Source organism: Triturus cristatus, chromosome 12 (genome assembly GCF_964204655.1).
Source record: "Triturus cristatus chromosome 12, aTriCri1.1, whole genome shotgun sequence".
In the NCBI taxonomy this organism is placed as follows: domain Eukaryota; kingdom Metazoa; phylum Chordata; class Amphibia; order Caudata; family Salamandridae; genus Triturus; species Triturus cristatus.
In genome coordinates this window covers 205,609,749-205,635,022 of record NC_140595.1, presented here as the reverse complement: position 1 = coordinate 205,635,022, position 25,274 = coordinate 205,609,749, and the positions used below count along the sequence as shown (strand labels likewise).

Here is a 25,274-nt window from a genome sequence, read left to right as displayed (position 1 = left end):
GACCTTACCCAACCCCTTAGGTTGCATGACGAATCAGGTTCACCATCATTCACAACCCAGGAACTTCCAACTTCCCCCCCCTTGGACTCGCGCGGCGGGTTCTGTGGATGTGTCACACCAAGAAGGTGCTCGCGCTAAAGTTAAGAAAATAAAAACAGCTGCACCATTGGGCCAAAAGCGCAAAAAACACAACAATGGCCCATGCAATTCCTGTCAACCAAAGGGAGGCGACTCCGGGAACACCTCTACAGACAGATCTGGAGCAGCCAGCCTGGGTTATGGATGTGATGATGGACCTAAAGGTCCAACTAAGGACCATTGTGAAGGACGAGATAAAAAATATATGGGAAAGGCTAGACAAACTTACCAGATTGGTTGAGCTATGGGTGGACATGTTTGATGCCGCACCAAGGGTAAAGGAATCAGTGAACCCCGCAAATACTAACCAGGACCCCCAAGGTATTAACCCCGAATCCCTAGCGACCAATAGCACCTCAACACTCATTTTAGCAAACCAGTCCAATCAGGAGAGAGGGGGAAAGCGACTGAATAATACAGAGGGGATAGGAAAAGGAATTAGACCACTCCATCAGGAGCCAAAACAGGGGACACAGCCAGGAAAGGAAAATGTCCAATACCTAACTAGACCTCAGGTAAGCAATGCTTGTAGTGAGAGGCCAGGGAACAAAAACGTCACACACAAGGGCAGACAAGACCTAGGTCCAATTATTCAAGCAATAAATCTACCCCCGGAGTCAACCCCCTATCAAATCATATTAGCAGGTGTCCCTGAGTTGGAAAAAAAGAGGACCGAGTCATATCTCAATCTAAGAAATAAATGCTCGCTATGGCTAGTTAACAATAAACAATTCTTCTACAGAGACTTTAATGAAATCATCATGGCCCGCAGGGTGAGCTGGGTGGGATGGAGACCAAAAAACATTATCGGTGACTGTGTTGTGATAAACTTCGAAAACCCAGTGCTTGTGGAATCCCTCCTAGATCGCTTCTACCTGAGGGACAGGGGAGGTATTAGTTGTCTACCATTAAGCTATTTTTACCCCTCCCCCGCACATATCCCACCGGTAAGAAGAAGACATGGTCATTGGAGGGGGGGGAATGGCCACAGGGAAACTTTTTTTCCCCACTAGGCCAGGGCCAACCATCTCCCTTACTTTTCAATATTCCAGTGGAAAACAGATTCAACCCCCTGGAATCAGTAGATTGACTCTCAAGTGAGGACTCCCCACAAGACTTCCCTAATCAACCAGGAAAGGCGGGGACACAGCTAAAGACAAGGGTACAGAGGAGAAAACTCCCAAAGCAGAGCCTGGGGCTAGAATTGGAAAGTGAGACAGGAAAGTCTAGGCCATCCAGGAGTACATATAAGACCGCAATCATGAATCCTCCAAACCTTGATCCTTTTCATCAGGAAACACAGACCTCGATCATAGTTCAGAGAAATGTAGCAAACACCACACATTCCCCGAAAGGCGCTCATGAGATAGTTAATAGTATCGGTTCAGCACAACGAATGGAACATTGGCAACACCCACTGGACATTCAAGATAATGAAATTACAATTCCTCCCTCCCCAACAGATCTAACAGGCCCTGCCACGCTGCAAATCCTCTCTTGGATCATAGCTGGACTACCCTCTAAACTGGACTGTCCGCAATGGGGTTGCTTTATAGAGCAGCAAGAAATATGCATGTTCCAAGAAACTTGGGCCAAAGATTACATTCATAGAATGGGCTATGCATCGTTTAGCATTCCAGCCACTCAAGGAGGAAAGGGTAGATCCTCTGGAGGCTTGTGTACCTGGGTCGCAGTTCATATGGGTTGCGAGGCAAAACAGCTGAAGAGTTTCTCTCGTGATAATCTCTGTGTACTCGAAATGCTACTAGGAAATACCACCTGCCTACAAGCTAAAGATATATATAAGCCCAGAATGGGTCAAAATAATATAAACAAATCAACACCAGAACTGGCAATGGAACAAAATCAAAGGAGGCAAATATGCTGGCTGAGTAAATGCATTTTTTCCGTTTTCCTAGCCACCCTTTTTACGCGAGGCGTAATTTTAAACTTATAATACAAAATGGAGGAAAAAATGCTTGGAAAAACTGATGGGAACTAGCCATCTAATGTATTTTGCATAAGCACTTTATGTCCTGTTCTTTCAGATGGCTGATGCCTGGAAATGCTGCTATAGAGCGTGGATTGTTGACTCTCTTTTTATATTTTATGTATTTGTATTTTAACTATTTTAATCTACTGTTTTTAATTTGTGCTTTTATGGCCATTTGTGCTGAAATAAAGTTTTATGTATGAATGAATACAGAGATCGAATCTCCTTGATGAAGTAAGCGATAAACTTGCAGCTAAAACATGAAACCAAAGTTCTGGATTGGAGAGACACAACTCTTAGATACTTACAAAGATATTTATTGCAGACATCGCTCTTAGATTTACATTAATGATCATTAAAATGGAGCAGATTCTTTTCATCGGGAGACTGCACTATGAAGCAAAATATTTAGTTTATTTATTTATTTATAAAGTTTTATATTGTGCGAACATGATCCAAGAGGGTATCAGAGCACTTTACAAGTGGTCAAGAGCAAAGAAACAGTAAAACAAATAACATAAACAAGAGCAAAACAAGATATGTAGTGTCCGAGTTTGAGGCAGGAGACCACAACAGCGTCTCTGCCATCTACTCAATATACAAGAAAATGGCTGTCCAATACTTTGCAAGTGTTTAGGAAATGTGCCCAAATGGTGCCGGTGAGTACAGTACGAGAGCTCTAAAATAAACATTTGTTTATTAGTATCACTTTGGCTTCCTTTTTAAATGCGGCAGTTGAGGGGTTCAGTCTAATTTCAGAGGACAGGAAGTTCCAAAATCTCAAGGCAATACCTGAAAGGCACAATTGTAAGTTTTCTTTTATGGAATTTCTTTAGTAAGGTGATAGAGTTTCTAGAAGGTCTACTGCCCCCAGGTAATTCCATTTTTTGTGCTAGGTACCTCCGGGTGTTGAAGTGTAGGGCTTTATGGGTAATGCAGGGAATTTTTAAGCTCAATTCTTGCCTCATGAGAGCCAATTTAGAGACTGTAGATCAGGAGTAATGGGATTGTATCTTTTGGAACATGTGATGAGCCTTGCAGCAGAGTTAAGAGAAGCCCTTAGTGGAGCCAATGTCGTTCTCTGTAGGCTGCAGAGGGCTGCACTTCCATAGTCCAACTTGGAAATCACTAGGGCTTGAACAACTGATTTTAAGTCGTCAAGGGGGAGGAAGGGGTTTATTTTCTTTAGGATGCTCATTTAGAAATTAGCTCCTTTAGTGGCATTACTGATGTGCTCCTGCATGTTCAGGTTCTTGTTAAGGGTTATTCCTAGTGATCTTGAGGAATCTATATTGTGTGGAAGGCAATTAAGAGCTGTAAGTTGCTTCATCCATTCTCCGATATCGGACGACTCTTTGGGTGAGGCGATTAAGAGGAATTCGGTTTTTAGAACGTTTAGCTTGAAGTGGTTCCATTTTAGCCAGTTTTGAGTTTTTTGAAGAGATGTGTTAAGAGACTGTATATCTGCAGGGGAAGAGGTTTTCAAGTACATTTGAGTGTCGTTGGCATACATTTGATAGTGGATGTTGGATAGTTTCCGAATTAAAGTCAGAGGCTCCATGAACTTGGAAGCTATGGCCTTGACGGAAGCCAGAATGGAATAGGTCTAAAAGTTGGAACTGTTCTACATGGTTGCATAGTTGGACATGGACACATTTCTTCAGGAGTTTCGACAGGGTCGAAATGTTAGTGATTGAGTGGAAGTTGCTTAGATCTTCATGATCTGCCATGGTTTGTTTTCAAAATAGGGGTTACCTGACCAGACTGTAGGCAATCTAGGATAGTGCATTGAATTAGTGAGGGATTTACTATCTTGGTCCAGAATGGGGGTATGGACGATTTGATCTCCTTGAAGAAATTTGATTGCAGTGGGTCATTGAAGTGGTTTGAAGGTATCAGAGCTCAGAGAATTTTGAGAATGTCCCTATCCTAATAGGATTTGATTGAGTTCCACAAGGCATTGTTTTTGCGGGTATGCCTTGTGATATGTGGAAGCTCGGCTATCATGGGGTGGGCGGGGTAAACTGAGATGTGGTGAGTCCTGAAGGTACTCCATTGCTTTCAACAGCTCACTTTAATTTATTTTGTCGTTTTAAGTAAGGAGGAGACAAAGTCCTCGCAATTTGGTTGTTGACTTGACCCAGTAAGAGTAGGGTTGGAATGGCTATTTGATCATTGTTTGACCAGCTCAAATAGTTTTTTGGGTCGGCTGCTAGTTTCACATAGCTGGTTTCTGAAGATTTTCACTTTTGAGCTTCTAATGTGTTTATATAGATGTTCCTAAGTGATCTCAGATGCTTCAGGTGATCGTCTGATGGAGAGAATCTCAATGCACATTCGGCAAGTCTCAGATTGCGTATTTCTATATTAAGGATACCATTATACCATGGTTTAAAGTCTTTGATCGGCAATGCTTTTAGCTGTAGGGGTGCAATTAAGTCTAGAATGTTCAACATAGAATTGTTGTAATGTTCTGTGATGTAATAGAAATCAGACATTGCTAACGGAAGAGGCAAGATGTTATTGCTGATGGCTGTCAGATCATTTGGGTTTATATTTCTTAAGCTCTTTTTCAAGTGCTTAGATTTCTTTAGCTGTGCATTATTTCTTATCACTCATTCTGTAATGAGGAAGGTGATGCAGTGGTGATCTGTCCAATCACAGGGAAATATAGATTTGAGTAAAATGGAATTGACCTAAGCAATACTTAGATTTAAGGCCGCACCCTTGTTGTGTGTAGGTCTGTCACAAATTTGGATCAGGTTGAGGTAATCTAGGAATGTTTTAAGGCTGTTCACTGCAGGGCATCCTGGTGATTCCAGTGAAGATTGAAATTTCCAAGGAAGATCTGGTTGCAGTTTTGTCCTTCATTGGTTGAGATGATATCCATAATTTGTTCTAAGAATGAGAGGTTTTCTCCTGGTGGATGGTAGATTGTGTGCAGGTTACATAGTAGCCTGTTGTTAGTTGCAATGCCCATGCATAGGTATTTGCATGAAGACATATCAACGGTTTGTGACTGTTTCACTGAAAGATTAGTACGGTATATGAAGGCGATACCACCCCTTGTTCTGTGGGATCTATCTAATCTTATGATGTCATGACTGGGAGAAAATAGTTAAGTCCATGATGGGTGCAGAGAAATCATTTTGCCATGTTTCAGTAACAATTATGAGGTTGAGTTTATGTGTAAGGATGAGGTCAGCTATGTTTGGTGTGTACCTTACTGCTGATCTGCAATTGAGTACCATGCATTTCAGAAGAAATATGGTATCTGCTGAGGTAGTCTGTGGGATGGAAACCCTTGTAAAGTTGGATTTGTTTACGGCTCTGCAGTTGATCCTAGATTTGCTGAGTGGGTTCATAAGAATAGTTTGGATTTGTTCCAGAGTGTCAGTGTAGTCAGATGATGAAAAGTTATAGGAAAGGTGGAGGGAGTGAATGTCGCTGTCAGAAAATGGATCTTTGAACCTAACAGGCCTTGTGGGGTGATTGGGATAGGGAATAGCTCTCCATCTCAGGTGAGGAGAAGCTGGCATTTTAGGGATCACGTTGGTAGGGGGGTGAAAAGGCAACCTAGTGTGGAAGTTGGTAGAATAGGCATGGTTGTGACTATTCTTCCCTGAGACCTGTTGGGCCAACTATTGTTTGAAAGCTCTACAGTGATGTTTATTAGGCCATGTAAGTCAGCCTTAAGTTGTTGTAGGACCAGTGCGATCTTGTCAAGTCTGGATTCTAGTAAAGTGTGGGACTGAGAAGTCATGGTTTAGGTCACGGGCCAGGGGGGCAGCACAGGACTATGATGTTGGAATACTGCTGGTCATTGAGAACCTGCAAAGAGGTGGAGATGGAGTAAGGCTTGGGGGCGGGGGAGGCGAACTTTGAAAGCTGTCTGCGTAAGAGCGATGGGGTCATATAAGTCATGTTGCTCTTCGGGTGTGTGCGATCTGGCTCCGGTGTTATCCTTACTTGGTCCATGAGTAATGCCGTACGGAGGTTAGTAGAATAAACGCAGGGTCTCGTGTAAATGGGCATCTATAAATCCTGAGGTGGTGTTTGGAAAACTTTTCGAAAAAAATAAGTTGCAAATCCTGACCTGCCTCGAAGATGAACCAAACCCAAAGACTGTGCTAGCAGCATTCACAGACATTTCTATAACTTTAAATGAAATTCTAAAATGTGGTTTATGGCCAGCAAGCAGTTTAAGTGGTTCAACAATGACAATGAGCCACATCAAGCTCGTTGAAGCTTTAAAACAAAGGCCCAGAGATTTAGTACGGGTGAGAGCTTGAAGACGCCAGTACAAAGAGACTTTAGCAAATCGCCGGGAGACCGTCAGGAAGGAGGCATGGAAGAGGCTATACAAAGCAAGTATCACTAAAAATAGTAGCCTTTTCTCAAAGACCAAATAATGCCCCCTTTTTTCAAGACAACCATAATAATACTACTGATGTCACACTTTCCTCTTAACAAGTGGGTTGATCACTTTCAGGCTATTTATAAAAAAGGGGGAACCCAATTGGCACTGACCCAACTGGCACTATAGCCTGTGGCCATCACACAAAAGGGGTGCGAGCAAAAAATTAGAACCACCGATAATTAGGGAAGTCACAAAGGCCCTAGGCTTGACAAAGAAAAACAAGGCTGCCAGTCCAGATGGCGTAGCGGCCAATCTCTTCCTGGCAAACAAAGCCTGACCTGTGGCTCCCAATTTAAGTCAATATTTTATGCTGTGTCACAGTTACAGGTCCTCCAGAATCCTGGTCAACAGCAATAATTGTTCCTATTTTGAAAAGGGAGATAGGTTGAACCCCAAATGTTATCGTCCAGTATCACTCATTGATACCACATGTACGTTGATGGGCAGGGGTTCTACTTGACCGCCTTGAAAGTTGGATAGCAGAAAAATGGAAATTCTCGGACATTCAATATGGTTTTAGAAGGGCCTGGGCACGGTGGATCAATGTCTCAACCTCCATTTCGTAATCAGCAAATACACCATGGCAAAAAATACTAATCTCTACTTGGGTTTTATGGACCTGACATCGGCCTTCGATTGTGTGGTGTTATGTTATAGTTTCTGTAAAGCGCATGGCTGCCCCAGCAAAGGGGCATCCCAGCCTGATCGCAAACAGGCAGAGGGGCGGGAAAGGAGCAAGAAGGGAAGTAGATTACTTAGGAAAGAGATATGTTTTTATAGCCTTATAGAATGCCGCATGATTTTGGATGCTTCTGATGCTCACAGGGAGGGAGTTCCAGAGTTTTGGGGCAAGAACAAGGAAGGAGCTCCCTCCTGCCCTGGCTCTCTTGACCTGGGGAATAGATGCCAGGTGCTGACCAGAAGAGCACAGCTGGCGGGTGGGTGTGTAGGGTGTGAGAAGATCATCTAAAATATCAGGGGATTGGGCATTCAGGAATCTATGGGAGATACAGAGGGCTTTAAGGTGGATTTGTTTCTCCACCGGAAGCTAGTATAGTCTGCTGATGAAGTCAGAAATAGAGCAGGTTCTGGGCAGACTGAAGAGCATCCTGAGTGCAGAGTTTTGTGCCCTTTGTAGATGATGTATCTCTGCTCTATTGGCCCCTAGGTAAAAAGAGCTTGCGTAATCCACCCCAGATAGTACAGTGGCCCAGATAATAACCTGTTGGGTGTTAGCATCGAACAAACCCAGCAGGGGTTTAAGACCGCATAGGAGCCCAACGCAGATTCCAGCTACCGCCTTTGTTTGAGCCTGGAAGGTCAATGCAGAGTCAACCCATATGCCCAGGTTTTTAACTGTCTGTTTGGGGGCAGGCGGGAGGCATAGGGTGGACGGCCACCAGAGCTCACTCCACAGATGAGTGTTTTTGCCCACCAACAGGATCTTCAATTTGCTGGCATTCAGTTGAAGACAGTTAGATGTCATCCAGTCCGCAATGGCTGTAAAATCCTCTTTAAGTTTGAGTGCATCCTGTGCAGAGCTGTCAGACAGTGCGACCACTAACTGTGTATCATCCACATAGGAGACGACAGTTAAGCCCCTGTCCTTAGCGACTGCTGCCAGGGGTTGGAAGTAGATATTAAATAGAGTAGGGCTAAAAGCAGAGCCTTGAGGAACCCCTTGGCCAACCCAAGTCCGAGCCACCAATGCCAATATCCTCTAAGCGCTGCAATAGGATCTGATGGGACACCGTATCAAATGCAGCGCTCAGATCAAGCAGGATCAATGCCGAGGCTCATCCTGCATCCAGTGAGCTCTGCAGATGTTCGATAATGGCCAAAAGGGAAGTTTCAGTGCTCTGTCATGAACGGAAGCCATTTTGAGAGGGGTCTAGCAGATTATTGGCTTCAATGAAGGTAGTGAGAATGGAGTTGATATAAGCTTCGGTGACCTTAGATATCGAAGGTAGGAGAGAGATAGGGCGAAAATTCTCCAGCTTGGAATCGTTCAAAGTGTTTTTTCTGAGTAGTGGAATCGCCTTAGCATGTTTCCAGGCGACGAGAACTACAGCAGACGACATAGACAGATTTATGAGATCACAAAAAGGGGGAAGGAGTTGAGGTAGGAATTTCTGAAACTGATCAGGTTTGAGGGGATCCGCTGGGGATCCAGATTTAACTCAAAAAAAGGAAAAAGGCAGTAAGGGATAATCAAAGCCGCACTTCCTAGCTCTACACAGTTTACAAACAAGATTCTGTAACTTAGTCGAAGTTGCCCACCTCCCTGGTCCCCTGCCAACAGACCACAACACTATAGTAAGCACAAAAAAGCACAGAGAGGCAACATAAGTGTTTCAAAATGCACAAATGCAAAACAAGCGAATCAATCCGGACTCTTCAATGATGATAAATCTGATCCTTTAATGGGTATTCGGACCACACATGACGTTAGGCGATGGAATAGTGCAGCCAACACGTTTCGCCCTGAATAGAGCTCCCTCAGGGCAGTAGTCAAAATACTCCAATCTAAAGATAGTCACGAATGTACCCAGATCACTATATCATCCGCTATTTCTTCAAATTAGTGTGGTGTCATTCCACAAGTGAAATTCATCCCAAGAACAACCTTCGCTTTGTCTTCAAATTTTCTTCAAAGTACGCAGTTGCTCAAAAAACGACGTAATTTAGTTCCAATATAAGTGGTCAGATCCAAATTCCGAATTCAAGTGCTCACTATGATAGGTGACGCACCTATAGTTGTTCGTTTTCGCAGGTAGTCATTCCATTGGGATTCATTATACGGCACGATATCTTTCAACCCGCCGTCAACCTCCAAAACCGCTGGTTTTAAAGAAAATTTGGAGACAAAGCGAAGGTTGTTCTTGGGATGAATTTCACTTGTGGAATGATACCACACCAATTTGAAGAAATAGCAGATGATATAGTGATCTGGGTACATTCGTGACTATCTTTAGATTGGAGTATTTAGACTACTGCCCTGAGGAAGCCCTATTCAGGGCAAAACGCGTTGGCTGCACTATTCCATCGCCTAAAGTCATGTGTGGTCCAAGTACACATTAAATGTTCAGATGTAACATCATTGAAGAGTCCAGATTGATTAGCTTGTTTTGCATTTGTGCATTTTGAAACACTTATGTTGCCTCACTGTGCTTTTTTTGGGGGGGATCCAGATTTAAGTTTAATGCAAATTATGCACATGACTTCTTGGGTGAGCGCGGGAAAGGTGAGAGTGAATGGGTGGCGCTAGGCTGAGGTGGGGGGGGCCTGACTTGATCGTAGTGTGGGGGAAGGTTGTGTATATGTCTTCAACCTTCTTAATAAAGAATGCGGCCAGTGCCTCACATTGCTGATTGGAAGAGAGGGGGAATGTGTTAGGTTGCCTTGAAGATTTGAGGTCCTTAAGTAAGGAGAAGATACATTTTGCAGGATTGCTGCTATTTTTTATTTGTATATGCAAAATGACCAGCTCTTTCTTTCTGAATGGACTTATGCTATTTTTTGATGGCCACCCTATATTGTACTTTCAGGGCTGGGTCATATTGCCGTCTCCTTGCCTGTTCCAGGGCTTTGCAAGTTTTCCTGGCCTGAGCCAGATTATCATTGAACTTCGGGCTCAACTGGGTTCTGCGACTGTGGGACAACTTGGCAGGGATAAGAGTGTCAAGGGAATGCATGAGCCAGTCGGACAGGATGCTATCTGCCCTGTCAGGGTTATCTGGAAGACTAGGTGCTTGACTAAGGATAAGGTCACGAAATAGGTCAGTATCCAGTTTATGCCATGGGCGCTTTAGAACGGGTTTCTGGGTGACGGCTTGAGGAGAACCTACCCCTTGTAGTGTCATAGATACCAGATAGTGGTCAGACCAGCTCATAGGGAGGGGTGGGCTAACTGTGAGGGCCGTTAGATTGGAAAAAATAGAGTCCAACAAATGGCCGGCTCAATGTGTACTATTCGGAACGCATTGCGTTAGTTGGAAGGTCCGCTAAGAAATTGCTAATCTCACTGTCTTGGCTCGCTTCTAAATGCAGATTGAGGTCCCCAATAATGTGGAAATTGGCTGACCTGGTAGCTCATAGGCCGGACGCAGTGAGTAGGGTTTCCCTAAAATCTTTGGAGGGCCCTGGGGGGTGGCATATCAAGAGACCAGACAGAGTGAAGTTAGCATTGATCGAAATTTAAAAAAATGCACATCACAGTCCACGATGACCTCCTTAGTCAAGGTGCAGGTATAGCCAGTTTTAAAAATGATTGCACTGCCACCACCCCGGCCACCTCTGTTCAGTGTCCTAATAGCATACCCCTGGGGCAGGGCCATACTCGGCTCTGCCTCCGTATTAGCAGTAAGCCATGTTTCAGTGAGGACTAGGATATCAGGTGCCTCATCCTGAATTAAGTCAAACACTTCTGCGAAGTGTTTAACGAGCGAGCGGCAGTTAAGATTATGGAACTTGACGGTGGCAGGGAAGGGGGTATAGAAGTTGCGACTGCTAATGAGCTGAAACCACAGTGTGTGCAATGAAAGGGACCCTCTAAAGGGGCACACAGCTGGCGTGCACATTGACTAATCCCAGTTCTGAAAGCAACTAGGTCGTCCCATGAGTATGACCGTTTTACAGGGGTTGAACCGGCAGCATGTCTGGCGTTGTCCAGGCGCAGATGAGCTGGCCTTAGGCGCGCTCGCACAAGCTTGGGTTTAAGTAGGCTGGGGAAACAGCTAGAACACTACCTGACCTCCCGGAAGTGCCTAGACCAGAAATGGAGAAGCGTGCCTTCTGCTGTCCGCACAATCTGCGTGGCGGACTGGAGCAGGAGGCCAAGAGGAGTTGCGGGTAAGAGTATCAACAAGCAGCAATCAGACCAGATTAAAATCAACGAATACAATTTTTAAAATAACCTGTAAAGCATTTTTTTAATAGCGATGAGTAGCGAGGACGTAGAGCAGACAAGGCGCGAGCAGACTCTGCCACTGTTCACTGCGCCCGCAAGAGCATGGGTTTAGGTAGGCAGGGAAAACAGCTAGTTCACTGCCTGCCTACCCGGAAGTGCCTATGGAGGAGCGTGCCTTCTGCTCTCCTCACAATCGTCACTAACCGTGGTGGACCGGAGCAGGAGGCTGAGAGGAGTTGCAGGTAAGAGAATCAGCAAGCAGCAATCAGACTAGATTAGAATCAAAGAATACATTTTTTCAATAACCTGTAGAGCGTTTTTTTAATAGTGATGAGTAGCGAGGATCGAGAGCAGGCGAGGCACGAGCAGACTCTGGGGAAACTATAACAAAATATATTAGGCATGGGCATAAATGCCCTCCTGGTCCATTTTTAGCACAAATGCATCAGGATGTCACGGGCAGAGTAAGATATGGGGCGGTTTGAGAATTATCAGCCCCGATTAAAATGACTAGTGGGGTACGACAGGGGTGCGTGCTAGCCACTTTCCTATTCTGCCTATATGTAAATGATCTGGAGAGTGAATGAAGAGGCGATCGATGTGCCAAGGGAGCGGCGATCTTAAGAACAGGTGTGGGCCTTCAGACCCTCCTCAACAAATATAATGAATTTATGAGTGAGCTGGGCCTGCAGACCACCACCGCTAAGTCACAGGTCATGGTGGTGGGGAAAGTCAATTGTAAAATGAGACCCTGTTTTATCAGTAATGCAAAATTAGCTCAGATGCCAACTTTCTCCTACCTAGGCATTCCATAAGGTTCATGGGTCCATCACATAGAGGTTAAGAATAGGAGTTTTGTTAGAACGCGTGAGGCCCTATTTAGGTTTTCAAGGAAACTTGGTGGTGGACTGACCGAATCTCTTATTAATATTTATATCGCCCGATGCTCTGCTGTGATTCTGCATGAAGCTGGGGTGTGGGGCTTTTGCAATTCTTCTACCCTACGTACAACAGAAAATGTATTTCTCAGGAGATTACTGTTGCCCCCCCAAGCCTCCCTTCTATTATCTGCCACCGGGAACTGGGGTTAACCCCCCTGGCGGACCGCATACAATGTGCCCCTGTTATGCTATGGCGCTCAGTTTGGGTAAAAGAAGAACCGGCCTTTAACCGGTAAATAATTTCAGATTGACTAAACTGTGATCATGCTCACAAAAAAACATGGCTCAGCTATTTGAAGACACAACTGACTCGCATGGGGAGGCAGGATTTCTTCACAAACCCTCAGCTCATTATCTCTGTCATAAAACCTCAACTAAAAAGAGATTTTTAAAATATTTTAAGAGACCATAGAGAATACAAGGAGCGCAGTAAAAAGCAGGTAACCGATTATTTACATTTGAGTACCACTGAAGGAATTGAGACATATCTTTTGTATCCTTTTAGAATTTTTTTTTTTTATCTTACTAGATTCAGATTTGGTACTGTTCACTTACTGGTCTCGTATCCGAGTCAAACATTTTACGAGGCACTTCTGGATCCATGCCCCTAAAATTGGAATTCTAGTCAGAACTTGCCGCACTTTCTTTTCTTCTTCAAGTTATACAATAAGCCACGTTCCAGGACCTGGACACATGGGAGGCGTGTGCATTGGGTATTCATGGGCGACATAAGCCGCAGAAAGTGGAAAGGAAATTTGCTTTCCTGGTATTTCTCCTCGCCAAACGATGCATTGCTATGCATTGGAAAACGCCGGGGGGCCCCCCTCTAGCGGCATGGGTAGGAGCAGTTAAGAAGTGGGGCAAGGCGGAGGAAACCACACTTAGAACGGAGGAGGCCCGGGGGATGCGCAAACACCCGATCTCCATGCCCTGGGCCATGTTAATGCACACTTTCGCGCGGGAAACAGCGGCTGTGGCGAGTTCAAGGCCGATTGACCCCTCGGGGGCGTCCGCGACTCCAGAGCCCACCCTGGGAAACGCGCAGGCAGTCGAAACTCCCGGTGCCTCGTAGAGGCAGACACCACAGGTCCCGCCGCCAGATTCCTCATAGGCTGTGATCGATGCCCCCACCCCCCCTGCCCCCTCCCCGCCCCCGCGACCACCCCGGCCTTCCCCTGCACGATGGTCCAGCTCTCGAGCGCATAGATACAAGTATTTCTGATAGGCGCCATAGTGCACCCCCCATTCCCTAGTTCTCTGTCCCCAGTTAGTTCACGGTTACTCAATGGCTGCACTTCTATAGCCTCTACGACATCCCTCACAGGGGTTCAATCACATTGCATGGCATCCCAGCGGCGAGGCGCTCACTGCGAGCTCTGGGGGGGCATACCCAGAGACTGGTCCCGGACACACACCGGCAGCCCTACTCAGGGTAGAGGCGAATGGCCTGAGGGCTCACGAGACTGTGAGACCGAAAGGACTGTGACCGGGCGCTTCTGATATGTAAGTCTCTGCGACGCTGGCGATACCGCCTGTGCCTGCGTGTACTACTATTGTTTATAAATGCCAATAAAAAATGTTTTACAAAAAAAAAAAAAGTTATACAATAAGCCACGCAGGGAATGCATCCTACCATTTTTGAGGATTTTGAACATTAAAAAATGTAGGCCAGTGCTGTTTATCTCTGACTTCTCCAGTCAGAATACATTTGCAAAATAATATAGAGATTTATTTCTGCTGCAGTTCGCCTTAGTAGGCCAGTTAGAAAATAATGGGTCTCTTCTACTTGAGATGTTGTTTTATTTGTTACCGTCTGAGTTTGTTTTAAATTGATCACCTGTAACTGGCGGAGGAATTCATAATTCAGATTTAAACTTTTCCGGTCTTGTTTAAAAAAGCACTATTGCACTTTAAGAACGATTGCCATTAACGTAGTATTTATTTATTGGCTGAACCCCAAATTTCATCTGAAAGTTAATGACATTAGTAAAATGAACCATACCTGACTGAAACCTGTTTGTTCCTGTAAAAAGTTATTATGCACTTCACTTAAATGTTTACACGCCCTGCTTATATACTGTTGCTTAGCCAGGAAAGCTTTGCTTCAACAAATGGCATTTTGCACTTTAGAAAACGATTGTTTTTATTGTCGGGGCTTGGTGTTGAATTTTTAAAAAGGAAAATTGACTTGCTGCAGCTAAAATTTGAAAATGTTATATTCATGATTTTAACCTGGGCTAGCTGCTAGTGGTTAGTTTTTGTTTTTTATGCATTTTATATATTGTGTATTTGTCATGTGTTTGTGTGACTTTTATGGTTTTAGCAACAACAATAAAAAATACATTTTTTGAACTGAACTGAAACGCAGGTGTGTTTGGAGGTCAGCAGAAGAGTCGGGGAAATGATCTTATTTGTGTAGCTATGTATCTCTGAGTCCAATGCTATGGGGGTGAAGTATGGGCGAGAATCCTTTTGGCACATCCCAGGGGGGATTTTATGCCCCACAAGAGGAGGAGAGGGTTTGATGTTAATGTATGTTGATCGCTGTGGTGGGGAGAGGGAGTGTGAGGAGTGGAGCGATGGATGTGGCGAAGATATGCCAGGACACTTTCATCTAATAGTTCTAGCTTGTGGTCAGAAAACTGGATGAGGATAATCCCATTGTTTTGTAGGGAGATGTTAGCATCTGCTCTGTAAGCGGTAGAGAGAGCTACAGAAACTCTTAGACCATGAGGGGTTTTCCTAAATGTGGTGATCAAGAGCAATGGGCTTTCTTCCATTGCGTTCGTCTTTTTGTGTAGAGGATAAGATAACTCATTGTAGTTGCTTTATTCGAGCAGAAGGACATGTTAGAGATTAGAGTTTCTGGGAGCGATTTAAGGAATTTGTGTTTTAAGTTTTTGGCTGCATTTTTCGCCAGATTGGGGGTATGTATTATATTGTAGGCATTGTGGCAAGCACGTTCCAGTTTTGTGTCTAGTAGTGTTCGGGATTTAAGATCCATGTCCGAGAGAGTAACTAAAACTCTGAAACAAATGGAATATAAAAACCACTAGTGTAAACAAATTGGTTCCTCACTACGAAAATGTTGAACCCCATTAGAAATGCGAATCTTTCCTTTTCTGTACTAGGGCATATATTTAATTTGTATATTCTATAGAGTGTGACAATAAAAGTCGCCCACCCCTAAAAAGACCATGAGTCACAGGGTCTCTTTGGATAAGGCAAAGTAGCAGTGTTAGCACTGAAAGTAGCACTGTGTTATCCTCATGTGTATTACTTCACTCGTCCGAGCATGCAGACTGTGTTTATGTGTAGTGCCACATATGACAGAGAGGTATTCAAGGTACGTATGTGCCATGGAACTCTAAAAAGTTATCTGAGTATACTTCTTTAGTATTTTTATATATACCTAGGGTACCAAATAATAAAGGATTACTTGTGGTTTGCCCTTATGTATTTTTAGCTCAGACAACTGGATCCCAGGTAATCATCCAGACTAAGCAATTTTCTAAGAACTCACTCAAAATAGTACCACTTGAGGCTTAGCCTACCCTGGAAGTACCATCTTACCAGGGTGGTATGAGGTGGCCTATGATGAAGCATGTCACATTACGTGAGTGAGCCCATCTCATCCAGTTCTTGGAATTGCCCAGATCTAGAGTTGAAAAGTAAGATATGTAGACAGAATCTCTGTCGAAGCACAATAATACACAGGAGTGCCTATCCAACAAGCTACCATGTTGATGTGTGAAGTGATGACCTTGTTATGAGTCAGCCAATGAGATGAGGTGGTAGCCCCTTACTCATCACAGAGTGGGATGGGGTTAGAGAGACTGCTGACCCCAAGTCATTCTGTGATGAGGTGTCTCGGTTGGACAGTCAGCCCAGATCACTTCAAGGCTTAAAAGTGAAACACCCAGGTCTGACTCTGTCTGTGATTTGCTCCCGTCATAACGTGGGGGAGGACCTCCAAGCACTTTGCCCGGCTAAGCAGGTCATGGCCACTGGGCTTTAACCCAGTAACGTTCATCTTAGGCAGCTAGACACCTGCGCATTTACTGCATGTACAACATTTGGTGGCCTGACCTGAACATGAAGGGTGTCTGTCAGGCTGACCTTTAATCAGCCTGACACACTCTTCGTGTTTGGAAAAAGGTGGGGGCAGGGCCCCTCTGCACTTAACAACGGGCCACTACTGCATCTCAGGGCCTACTTGATACCTCAGTAGCTTTTGAACCTGTGTCACATGGTATCTTCAGTCGCCTTCCTAAAATTGGTGCCCAGAAAATGCTCTCACCTGGATTTCTTGCTATCTTCACGGATGCTCCTAAACTGTCCATCTGCCTCCTATTCAGTCAAAATTTCGGAAACTCTAGTGGGTATCCCTCAATGATTGTTCATGAGTCCCACTTTTTAGCACAGGTGTTTCTGTTCAATTGATCGTGAGCTACCAGTAGCTCGCAAAAACCTTCAGAGTAGCTCCCAGCCTTCAGTTTATTTTTAACTAAGAACTGCAATAAATAAGTGTTGCATTTTACATTTAAAGTTAAGGAAAGGCTTGAGCAGTGCTCCACTCTGATTTATGACCCTGTGGGTCACAGAGGTTGACAACTGAAGCACTGAGGTATATAACGCTTAAATAAAAGTTGTTCTCAACTCAATATTGGAGCATGAAAATAAAATGATATTTTTACGATTAATTTCACTCTTCATTTTAATATTCTCCCTTTTTAAAGTGTCACATTTACAACCAGCAGGCATCTTACTCCCAGTGACTGGTAGACACAGTGCCATATTTATAACTAAAAAATCCAGTAATTGTCTTTTAAATTGGAGAAATTTAAAGTGAAGAAAAAATGTTCCATCAAGAGCAGAAAAATGTTCCTTATTATGTGCATTTTAGCTGAAAATATTTCTGCACTTGTTCTCCCACTTTAAAAAATGGCTCTCTGTTTGTGTTGTACATGTAACGGTACTACATATGGTGAAAGGTATGTCTTGTGCCACACGCATATACGACACAGGCTCTCAGTCACCCACACACATATATCCCATTCATCAACATCCATGTTCATACATCCCCAGAGACTAAGCAATACTGACGCACATGGCATCCCTATCATAGTACCCTTAGTCAAGTATTTTGTTCAAATTATAGTATCGGGCTCCATGGACATTAGGTTTAAAGTCAATGAAGATTGGTGAGGGGGTGTCTGGTAACAATAGGCGAGTTACTTCGTCTTCAGTAGCTCACAACTATTTTTACTGATCACAAGTAGCTCTCGTTACAGAAAAGGTTGGAGACCCCTGCTTTAGCACAACTCATTCGAGCATAAAGTTCAGGAATTGACTCCGAGAGGTATTTTCCTGGATGAACAATAACTTCCTCAAAATTAATACTGTCCAAAAAGAAATTCTGCTACGAAAACAAGCCTCCCACTGAATCACTAACTAATGGACTCAGAACACTGGTATCACCCATACTCTAATAACAGAACTATGTGATCAGTTCAATCTAAAACTCTCTCTTTCCATACAGGTATGCAAATAACTTTTCCTGCTCTTCTTTCCATTAAATGGTGCTGATGGCAATATTCTTTCATATCTTCCATGAATTCTCACCAAGTGGCAATTCAAGACATCGTTCTATCCAGGCTTGACTGTAGAAGCTCCTTATATCTTGGGCTCCCTGCCTACCTTCCCTCCAGAGTGCAGTGAATTCAAAACGTAGTAGTAAGGCTCATTTTCAGTCGTCTTCTGCTTTTGCTTAATCCTTCCTACTTGGTTGCCCTTCATTGACTGCCAATTTCCAAACAAATTCTGTTTAAAACTCTCTACCTAGTTCATCAAGCTTACTATGGTCAAGGACCTCTCTCCCTTTACAATGAAGCTGATAAGACGGGAGGGTGCTATTCCTCATAGATGGCTGCTAAACGCTGGACTACTTTGCTACCCTTGTTGCATTTGAACGAAAATCTTCTTGCCTTCCACACAGCCATCAAAACTTTTTTTTCCCTTAACCTTCGAATTCTGCTGTCTATCACTGTTTTCCCTGGACCAGGATCCCTGTCTGGTCTTCTGCTGCACTTTAGAAATGCCAAGAATAGGATAGAAGATGGACTGGTGGTAGTTGCTTCTATGTTGTGCAAGCTAGGATCTCAGTTTTGATGTGTCAAGCTTAAGGTGTTAACATTTATTGGTCAACTGCTTGGAGGCTTTGGCCTATATCACACAATCTTATGGATTTTAAAGCTGCATAAGATTTGCTTGTCATCACCTTCCCTGTAACAGTAAAGGCTGAAGGAAGAGATGATGTCAGGTAGAAGACTATGGTAAACATTAAAGAGGAAGAAAGGGATGACGGTACAGCGTATCGTCTGATGGCTGGCTGCCAAGGAGAAGTACTAGGATGAAGGCTCTGTTAGGGAGGAAGGAGGCAATCTGTTGCATGGTGGTGCCCTGAACTCCTTTGTGTTCAGGTCTGTGTAGCAATGCAGGGTGATGAACAGTATCAAAGGTAGATGAGAGGTCTATCAACCAGCATGTTATTTCATAATGCATATTTTTTTCTAAAAATAAGTGCCTGATTAGTAAAGTTTAAAACTGCAATACAGATCGAGGGAGACTCAAGTCTTTGTAGAAAGACCAAGCCCTCTTGGTCTGTTTTAAACGATCTTCCACTGAGGATAGGACGTAGGAACCCTAGTCTGGGAAACAAATAGAGCATGCAAAATAGCATAAAGTGCTTCGAAGAATGGCAGGAGACCCCATCACAGGGACTGTTGGGTAAAGAGGAAAACCAAGATCCTGTTCCAGGAAAGGCACCTAAATAATGAATCATGTTAACTATAAACCAAGACAAATAAAACCGGTGTTTTGGTGCCTGTATCCATTATAAATAGGGCTCCATACCATTGCTAGTTGAAAGTGGTATATAGGATTCAACTTTTGCCCTATCAATAGCTTTCCTGAGTTGCATGTTTCCTTTATGTTCTAAATATTTGTATAAATGTATCAGTCAGAAAAGACCACTGAACACTAACATCAATGCCATCATGAAATATGGCCACTCCTACACCTCAACTAAGTCCACCTAAAGCCTGGCCGCTGAAGCTCATCTGCTCAGGTAATGTCGCACCAAACTAAACTATTGATATCCCTTCTCCTCCATTAGCTTGAGGCCAAGAAGTCAGCCTCACTCTCCTAGATCTGACTACCTCTGTTAGAAGTGGTACGACACGCATATCAATAAGAGGGGGGGTGGCGGTGGTGAGGTCATTCTAGACACGTTTGTAAATGCAAAAAGAAAATAGAAACAATTTAAAAAAATGAGGGGACTGAGAAGGTGAAAGGGACACGCAATTTCTCTTATTGATGGTGGAACTATGCTCATTCTTGTTATACGTTCCTATGGTGTCGTTCTAACTGCTGGTCAGGGCAGAGAGTCAACCTCATCTCTCCAAACTCTGCTCAACACCCTGTTCCATGCAGATATGCCTGTAGATTAAGGTGTGAAATGAGATCGCACAGGCTTCTGCAACATAACTCTTAGCAGCTCCTCACCCAGTGACGGCCGGCACGGATCGGGGTTGGTGGAGCAAAGGTGGGGTGGGTGCAAATAAAGAAGAAAAAAAAACGTACCTTATCGCCGCGTCTCTCATCCATTTCTCCTCCGCGTCAGGCCGGAACAGGAAGCATCCATGCTCCCCTAAGCCAGTCACAATGCTGCAAAGCAACATTGTGATTAGTCTGAGCACCGTGGTTTGTGATCGGACAGGCAGTGGGAGCCTGGGCATGTTCTCCACCCAGGCTGTAATGCAGCCTGGGTGAAGAACATGCAAAGTGTGCATGAAACTTTGGCCTCCCACCCCCTGCTCCTGTCATCAGAGTGGCCCCACCCCGCCCGCAAAGCTGCCGCAGCAGGAACAAATAAAATAATAATAACTTTGTGTTATCATTTTATTTTTCCTTTATTTCACTGCTGCAAAGCAGTGGGGTGACGCTCCTCTGCCTTTGCGGAGTAGCTGCCACGGTTACTCTCCATCAGCTGCCCCAAGAGAGCCAGCATATTCTGGTAAGGTATGTGCTCTACGGGCGCTTTCATCATGTCACAGGCTGCTCCGAGTGAACTGGAAGAAATCTGTTATGCAGAAATATTGCTTGAAGCATCTTGGGATTTCAGTTGCCTCCCCCTTCCGACTGCCATCTCATTACGGATCTGAATTTTCAGGTTATTTTACATATTTACCGTAGCCCACCCCTCGCCAAACAAAAGAGTGACTTGAAAATGACAGTGTGATGAGGATTACACCGACCGCCTCTCAGGACCGGAGTTAAGTCCTAGGGCAGCCACACAGAGAACAGACTGCACTCTTTTTATACAACATAAATAGGCCTTGTTTTCAAAGGAAGGAGTGCAACATCACCCTGACAGTGAAGAGACACCTGAAGCCATATTGGGAGAGGCAGTGAGCACTATCAATCCTGGGGACTGAGGGACGTGCACAGCCATACTGCTCCACAGCACAGACCCGCCAGGCACAAGACCCAAAGCCGTGATCGGACAGGCACCAGACCCAGAGCAATACTCCCAACAGGCACGAAACGCATATGCTTTCTAGAGCAGACATAATAAAGGCCACCTACAGTGTTATGCTCTGCATAGTTCACTTATTTTTTGTAGTTTCCTATCTTTCTGCTGCTCAGCCAGTGTGTGTGTTTACAGTAGAATGTTGGGATTGCAGTGATGCATGGAATGTTGGGTGTCTGTGTGAGTGAGGAATAACAGTTCGAGATGGGCTGAGCAGCAGGCAGGCTGCTCCTGGTGGGGTTTGCCATCACCTGGAACTAAGTGCTTGAGTACTGGCTAACCTACATCATTACTACCTGTTTACTTGGACTCCTACCTGATGTACCTGTGTACCATCTTCATGTACTTGGACTAGCTACAGAATAAAGGTACTCCTCAACTTTACTTGGCTATCAGTGTCTACTTGCGTCACAGGGCACAACATACAGCCAGGCCAAAACACGTACACAGCCCAAGGCCGCACTGCGGGTATCCGGCTCACACTGGCGTAATGCCCCTGGATATACCAAGTGTGGGAGCAAGGTCCCCTCAGCCACAGCCCAGACAGCCACAGCCTTTCCGTCACATAAACAATGCCCTCAAGCTCAGTACCTCATGCGCAGGCTCGGTTCCAAAGGCCAAACCTTCACAGTTCACACGTGAAAAACCAACAGCCACGTTTGCAGAAGTAAAAGACTGGCAGCTAAACACGTGCAGGTGTCACGCGCTGCGCAACCTCACTCGCTTGATGAAATCCAGAATATCTCAATGAGGACAGAAACAGGGCGGACGCTAAATGAACTCTGAGGCGCGTGCGCCTCCATTGCCAGTGCGTAGAATGCGCTGAGGGGCACCCGTGGTGCAGGATGGAATGCTGCCTGGTGCGCGTGCTGCTCCCAGGGGTCTCCGTGCCTGGGCTCGCGGCCGTGACAGTGGCTCTAGGAAGCCATCCCGCCAGAGTGCGGCTGCAGAAGAGGGGCTCCCAGTCAGACTGGGCTGGCAGCCATTGCGGCCCGCAAGCACAGCTGCTCTTTCATCGAGAGGAGACCTGTGCGGCTGCCTGCGCTCTCGGCCATGACAGTGATTGTTGAACGTCATCCCTGGGTGACTGAGTGAAGTGGAACGCTGCATGCCTGGGGCAGGAGGAGAGACAGGCGTCAGTGCGAGGTGCTTTCTGTTAATCAGGCCACTTCACCAATCTAACGTCATTGTTTAGGGACTCTCAGGGCAGATTCAGTTAGCTGAATGTGCATATTCTCCAGTTGTTTTATGGCCTGTGTAACTCCGTCTTTCTTGATCTGATGCTGTCAGGAACGATGGCTTTTCCACTGCACATGCGAAACATATGATAGGGATGACTGAGCCTAGGGGTCACCTGGCGGTGCACCCCATTCTTGCTACTGTTCACTCACCCAGGGGATCATGCAGCTGTTAGTAGGGGGGCTGCCACTGCCCAGGTGTGCGCACCCCTTCCCTTCACAGTGGCAGTAACAGCATCACGCCGCCCACTCTGAGTTCTAACACACGAGCGAATACATCAGCTAAAACATGGCTTGAACTGGTTGCAGGATTCTGCTGCCAGGCAGGAGCTGCTACGCTTGATTTTACAGCCTTTTGCTGTTACCCAGGGATCTGCTGCCAGAATAACCCCCAGACGCCATGAGCTGCAGCTCTTTACATTGCATAATTGCAGAGCTCTGTCTGCAACGTCATGAAATTACAGCTTCATTTGTACAACGGCCCTTAACTAACCACATTACTAACCCGGAATCAGGAACAGGACTTGTTCGGTTACAAGGTCTTTCTTTACTGTCGTTATTACACCGTGCTTAATACTGGGGGCTAAATATGTTCCTTCCTTTGCTCGATCGTCAGCGGCCATGAATCTGTGTCAGGAGGGTGTGTGGGACTCAGTGATCCCTTCCAATGCTCGACACAGTAGGGTAGCTGAGGATGGGAGCTCTGTGCACGAGGCAGCCCCCAAAACGCATTTCTGTTGAAGACGCGATTTTTTGTTATATTTGTCACAGAAAGAGTCATTTGCATGTAACTTCTATTTTGATTTTATCAAATTGCTCACTTCATATAATTTTTGTATCCAAAAATAGCTGTGAGAATATTTTGCGAGTTCTGACACCTTGGGCACTGGTCATTGGCTGGGAGCTGTGAAGGAACCTGACTTGCATAAAATGCGGGTCCTCTGAAGCTCGGACTGGGGTATGCAGGGAGCCCTGGGAACCCAAGTGGCCAAGACCCGGCCGCTGGATGAGTACTCTAGAAGATCTCTAGGCCCAGCCTTGTGACGCGAACAGCGGAACCAGTTGTCTGAACCACTGGCCATCATTAGCCCAGGATTGTCATTCTGAGGATCACAGGAAAAGTCTTTGAGCAGTCACTGGATCCCACTGAAGCTATTGTAAGTGAATCATTCAGATACGCATTGAGGATCCAAGCACTTGTGCAGAATCGCCAGAAAGGAGATGTACACAGGAGAGAGATTGAGTTAATCCTGGATTGAGGAGGTTGGACCCAGTCAGACGCATTGAGGATCCAGGCGTATGTGCAGCACTGCCAGAAAGGACACATACACAGGAGAGAGCTTAAGTTAATCCTGGATTGAGGAGGGTAGACCCAATCACTTGAGACCTGCATCCTTGGAATCTGCAGGTCGCATTTACTTATTGATGTGTTTTATACCGAGTCAGCTTTTCGTCTTTTAGCCGTATCACAGAGCTTGAAAGCTTAGCCTATGCACACGACAAATTGGGCAACCTCTGGCTAGGAGTTGGTCCACAGGTTCTAGCCTGTTATAATAGATACTATGCATTGAATCTACTGTGAGGTGCAATATTGTGTACACCAATCTTTCCCAAACTGTGGGTCGCGACTCACTGGAGGGTCAGCAGCGGATTTATGGTGGGTCACAAAAGTTCAAGCAATAAATTAAAAAGCCTTTATATTCTGTATTTTTTTGTCACCTTAGCTCTACACAAAGACAGAAGTCAAATGTCAGGATACGTCTTCTGACAAATTATTGGTTATGTGTTTTTTACCATGGGGATTGGTGTTCACAAACTTCTCTCACTTTGTAGTCAGAGAAAGAGAAGTTAAGTGACTTATGTGACAATCTTGCTGCGTGTGGTACAGGGAGAGTGAAAGGAGAGGCTGTAGGATGTCATTTTTGTATAGCACACAACATGTAAATACCTGTAAAGTGTGAACTGTACATAGTCAGCACTTAGGAAAGCAAACATGAAGCACATTTTTTTTGTAATTCTGAGTTTGATGGAAACAAGGATTTTAATAGGATCAAGACACTATTTGGTGATGCACAAATGATAAATATTCGCTTAAACCTGTTTTCCACACATTTTCATTTGTATGCAATATAGTATTATCAATAAAACTGTGTGTGTAAAAATTTAGTGGAAATTTTAATGGAAAATGTGCAGTCTATAAATGACAATGCCCTACCCCACACAATGCTTTAGTTTCACTAAAAAACGCCTGCCTAACTTCCACTAAACTTGGTGGATCGCAAACATTTGTCATTCTAAAAATTGGGTCACGGTTATAAAAAGTTTGGGAAGCCCTGGTGTACACTAACAATTCAAACCGGAATCTCTGCAACACAAACAATTACAACAAATGGTATTTATGTGGTTAGCTGTGCAAATAGGAAGCATTATTAGCAAAGATACAGGGAGCAGTCGGTGTCCATCCAAAGCCTGTTTACAATAGAGAACACTGAAACTAGCCCTGTGCGCTAAAATGGGTTCATTCACAGGAGACATAAATATTATGGTGATTTTTTTATGTTATTTGGAAACTATCTTTAATATTGTGCCTCATTTTCAGATATTTGAATACAATCCACTGACATGGACAAATCCTCCTTTCTTGAAGATTATGAATAATCCCCTGGGAGATTAATCACTGGTGATTAGAAAGCCTATATAATATGCATGGAGAGGGGAATTTTCGGATTTGCAGACCTGATAAAATTAGTAGGAGACAACTGCATGATTTCAAGAAATAACGCTTGTTCTGAGTGTCGCATCTCTTTGATAATGTGGACAATACAGTAGTCATTATTGGATACTGGAGAAAATATAGTATGTATTGTAAAATGGACGAAATATACTCTAGTACAGCGCTTCTTAACCTTTCGACTTCTGTGGGCACCCTACAGTACACTACTGGAATCAGGGAAACCCCCTTCCTAAACAATTTTTATCATTTAAAAACTCAAAACAATATGCAAAAGAAAGAAGTTTACATCTAATAAATACACAAATTGG

General features: G+C 44.5%; 2 protein-coding genes across 5 annotated transcripts in view; one reads left to right on the top strand and one right to left on the bottom strand.

The window, feature by feature from the left end:
• The window catches only part of LOC146773073 (uncharacterized), a 682,875-nt gene that overhangs the window by 719 nt on the left and 656,882 nt on the right, over positions 1-25,274 (top strand). The window lies entirely within an intron of this gene.
• The window catches only part of PARD6A (par-6 family cell polarity regulator alpha), a 283,775-nt gene that overhangs the window by 80,203 nt on the left and 178,298 nt on the right, over positions 1-25,274 (bottom strand). The gene's annotated exons all lie outside the window — the stretch shown is intronic.